We start from the raw sequence: 5,003 nt of genomic DNA on the forward strand, positions 1-5,003 counted from the left end.
GGCAAGCTTGTGTTGCAACAGCAGTGCTGGCAAGACAGGTCACCGGATCCTCCTTGACTCTGTTGGCAGATGAGGGAGCAGCAGCGCTCGAGGTCATGGAGGCAGATCCCCAGCAGGGGACTCCGACCCACCCCACAGGCCTCCTTTAGGCCTCAGAGCCTCCCCGAGGCATGGGTGGGGTTGGGAGCACAGAGTATTGCTGGGGGTGGGGGAAGCCCTAGGGAGCCTGGAGCTTAGACCTAATCTCTTCTAGGTTGTAGAGATGTAGGGTGGGTTCCAAAGAGGTTTACTGCAGTCCTGGCGAGAGGACTGACCACTCGGCCTACATCCCCTATTTATACTCTGCAGCCCTTTGTGAGCTGTCACTGTGTCACATACCCCTTTGTCCTTGTCACCCCAGCTGTCCCCTCAGGGCAGGACCACTGTCCTCGTCCCTTCCCCGAAACACCCCATTGCTTCCACAGAGAACAGGCTCACCCTGCCCAGGGTGGATGCAGGTCAGTGCCAAAATAAAATGGGAAAATATTGTGTGGGTGCTTTTTTTTTGCCCCCCCAAATTCAAAAGATTCAACAATTAAACAAAGGCTACAGGAGTGCAAGATGATAGGGCAAATTTGAACCACTTGAGCTCATGGTTTAATTTTATTGAATAACCTAGAATTGGCAGGCTTGGCCCTTAGCCCATCCTTCTATAATATCTCTAATAATAATAACATTAAAAGTTCCTTCTCCTGGGCAACGTGTTATCTGTGTTCTTCACTGTTATATTAAGAACCCATTGAGTTTGATACGTAGCAGTTTAGAACAAGGCTTTAGAGTCAGCTAGGCCTGCATTCAAATACCACTCCACCACCTATTAATTCTGCCACTGTAGGAAAGCAGTACAACCTCAGTTTCTTTACCTGTTAAGTGGGGAGAGTAACAGTCATATCAAACTCAGTGGGTGTGGTGGAGGTGACCACCTGGAAAATTTAAGCCCCAATTCAGCCCAGCCACTGAGGAAAGAGTCTGTCTGAAGGGGTTGTCCTAGATTCTCCATAGCACATACACACATAGAGTTAATTATGTGACTTCCCATAATACATCGAGTTGGTTTTCTTGAAGGCTGTTAAATTGGTCTCGTTTGAAAGCATTTGGATGTCCGAGTGAAAGCATTGCTCTACTCCTCCTTCAGTTATGCTTGTACAAACAACCTGTGTGCTGGGGACTAATAATTCTCTCTTCAGGTCCCAGTTTTTTCCTCAGTGAAATGGGGGCAGGGGACAATACTGGAAGTGTATTCTTAAATTCCAGTCACTACCAAAGGCCCTGTTGTACTAACTTCCTGCCATGCAGTAGCAGCTTAGAAGTCATTTACATCCGTGGGGTACATGTGCCAATTTACCTCCTGCCTTGTGGTCATTCCCACAGTGCTAGCCACAGAATAAATGATTTCCAGTTATTTGAAAGTTCTGAGGTGGTCCCCTGCTCCCAAGTCTTGCTTCTATCAGTTTGATGTTAAACCTAAAATTCCACCTCTAGATTCATTCCTCAAGGATAAATACTATCTCTCTATCAAAATACACATATCTGTTCATCAACAGACTAATAAACAAACAAAATGTGGAATATCCACACAATGGAACATTATTCAACCACAAAAAGGGATGAAGTCTTGATGCCTACTACAATGTGGATGAACCCTAAAGCCATCACACCAAGCGAAAGAAGACAGCCACAAAAGACCACAAAAGACCACACATCATATGATTAAGCTTATATGAAATATGCAGACTAGGCAAATCTGTGAAGACAGACAAAAGACCAATGGTTGCCAGGGGCTGCAGAGAGTGGGGAAAAGGGAGTGACTGCTAATGGGTATTGGGTTTCCATTTGGGGTCATGAAAATGTTCTGGAATTAGATAGTGGTGATGGTTGCACAAGACTGTGAGTGTATTTAATGCGCTGAATGGTACACTTTAAAATGGTTTTAATGATAAATTTAATGGTACATGTATTTGCCGCACACAGAAAATGCACACACCTGCTTGGAAATACTGTGGTTGAAAAACATGGGTCTCAAGCGAGTTACTTAACTCCCCATTTCATCTGCAAGATGGGGATAGTAACAGCTGCCATGAGGAGTCAGTAAGACAACCCATGTCAGGTGCTTACACAGTACCTGCCTCAATAAATGTTAGCTGCTGTTAGCATTAACCACCAGTACTCCTTTTAACCTCAGTGTGAATTCGTTCCTGAGAGTAGTTGTTTTTTTTTTTTAAGTACTATCCTTTTAATCTTTTTTTTCAACAGTTTTATTCGTATACCATACAATCCATCCCACGTGTACAATCAACAGCTCTTGGCTAATCACATAGTTGTGCATTCACCACAATCAATATGTGAACATTCTCATTTCTTCCCCCACAAATCCCATACACTTTATACCCCCCCCCCATTGATGTTTAGCTTTGGTATAATGCCTTTTTTCATAATTAATGAAAGAGTATTACAATGTTACTGTAACTACCGACCTTAGTTTGCATTAACTGTATTTTTTCCCATATACCACCCTATTAACACCTTGTCCTAGTTCATGTAAGAACTTATATTTGTACAGTTAACCACAGTCATCATCCACTATAGGTTTGGCTGTGTTATACAGTCCCAGGTTTTATCCTCTAGCTTTTCTTCTGGTGACATAAATGACACTAGCCTTCCCCTTTCAACCATACTCACACACAGTATTGTTCATTATACATTGTATATTAATACTGTATTAATATAACATCACACAGTATTGTGCTATCCTTTTCCGAATATTTGCAATCAAACTTATTAAACATTCTGTACTCCTTAAGCATCATTTGCCCAATCTCTACCTTCCTTCTATCTCCTGATAACCTGTGCTCTGGAATTTAACTCCCAGAGTTTGCTCTTTATAATTAGTGCATATTAGTTAGACCATAAAATATGTGTCCTTTTGTTTCTGGCTTATTTCCTGAGAGTAGTTTTTGATAAGAAAAATAGGGAAGCTTCTGGGTTTAGCGCCACCATGAGCACACAGAAGACTGCCCAACGGGCAAATCTGGCCTCCTCTGAGGTTTTTCCACAGGCGGACCTTGACTGGAAAGCACTGTTCACTCCAGAGAAACTCCCCCTTGTGCAGCTGGCGCTGCAGTTTCCCCATGGTGGTGGTGAACGCGCCCATGGCAGAGCCGCTCTGCGCCGTGTAATAGGGTAGCAGACAGTCGCTGTTCACTGCAAGCTTGTGTTACAACAGCAGCGCTGGCAAGGCGGGTCCCTGGGTCTTCTTTGACCTTGTTGGCAGATGAGGGAGCAGCAGCGCTCCGGGTCGTGGAGGCGGCTCCCCAGCAGGTCTCTCAACCCCGACCCACGCCAGAAAAATGTATATGCGACACAAAAAATTTTCATCATTTTCACTGACTCCTGAAGCAACGGGCAGAGCTCTTGGAGGATCTGTGGAACCTGGGTGAAGACTCCGCCTTGGCCTGCCTGCACTCGGAAGAAGGGGCACAGGCACTAGAAAGCCTGCCTGGTAGCTGCCTCATGGCCCGCCCCACCTGCCCGCAGATGCTGCCCCCTTGGCACATCCCCCTTCAGGAAGGGGAGCTGGCTGAGCTTAGGGAGAATCTCAGACTGTTGGGTGAGCAGGGAGAAGGTCTGAGGAGCTAAGAGCTAGACAGGTACATGAAGAAAGTGTAACCACTGCTTGTTGATTAAGGAAACTACTTGTTTGAAGAGATTAATGACAGGCTTTTCATAGTGAGCCAAAAATCACAGCTGGCAGCTTCCTTTCCTCGGGAAAATGGTCTAGGGCAGCATCTTTAACCCCGCTGATGTATCCCGCAGCCTGGAAGCTGCTGGACATGTATGGACCAGCTGAGGCTGCTGGCGATCTGGGCATCAGGCACCCTGTGGTTTTTGATTCCCACACCTGCCTTTTGCATATCCTGAGTCGCTAACATTCGTTATGCTCACAGCTTTGTGACCTCCTCATTCTCCAAACGACATTTCTTTTACCAACTCCAAAGTCCTCCTCAGGAAAACACTTTTGGGTATGGGACATTTTAACTGTCTTTCTGGTAGGGACAAGAGGTTGGGCTGGGATGGGGTGGGGGCACAACGATGACCCCAGCCATGAGCAAGCTGAAGAGGCCAGGCCAGAACGCACCCACTTTCTGCAGACACTCTGTCTTTTCCTTCTTGTTTTGGCACTTGGCAGCTGCCATCCTATTCCTTTCCTGTCGCCTCTTTTTCCTTTCATCTTCTTCATGGGCTACCTTGGCTCTTGTGACTGCCGTCTTGAGGGGCCTGTCGCTAACAGTGACCAACTCCAGTGCAGAGGACATCAGTGGGAAAGGTGCTTGTTCTGAATGGTGAACCTCAGCTCTTCCTTGACAAAAGGTGTCAGGTTTGCAAAATCCTCAAACACCAGTGACCCAGGAGGGGACAGACAGGGGATGATGGCAGAGGCACTGACTTCTGAGGCAGAGACGTGGCCTGGGTGTTGAAGCATCATTTTCCTATGGTGTTGCCCAGGGCAGGCCCTGCTCAGAGAAACCCTGTCAACTCCTAAGGCCTGTCACTTGGGAACTGAGATTCTGATCATGGACTTGCCTTCTCTCTCGGGTACCACCTGCTGACTCCAGGCCCTGCAGGGTGAGAAGTCCGTGTAGAGATCATAACAGCTCTCTCACGCTGGGTGGGTACTGCATTCACAGGGAAGTTGACCACCGATGATAAGATTTTTATACCCAATGTGTAATTGGCTATGAATTTTTTAATCTTGTATTGTTCATTAAGCATTCTTTTCCCTTTTCACTGTTTTTTTTTACTGAAGCCTTCATCTTAATTCATAAATAATTACATCATACTTGAGAAAAAAGGCACTTGTTTTATTTTTCCATCTGTAGAATTAATCAGTATTTTCATTCATTCATTCATTTATTCATTCATTCACTCATTCAACATTGATTCTATGGACAGCCTATTTGGGACAG

The 5,003-nt window shown here is 45.6% G+C and overlaps 1 pseudogene; it reads right to left on the reverse strand.

Annotated features, from left to right (window-relative positions):
* Positions 1-4,070: 4,070 nt before the first annotated feature.
* LOC119543694 lies at positions 4,071-4,522 on the reverse strand (annotated as a pseudogene).
* Positions 4,523-5,003: the final 481 nt, after the last annotated feature.

The sequence above is a fragment of the Choloepus didactylus genome, chromosome 9 (assembly GCF_015220235.1).
Source record: "Choloepus didactylus isolate mChoDid1 chromosome 9, mChoDid1.pri, whole genome shotgun sequence".
Classification (NCBI taxonomy): Eukaryota; Metazoa; Chordata; class Mammalia; order Pilosa; family Megalonychidae; genus Choloepus; species Choloepus didactylus.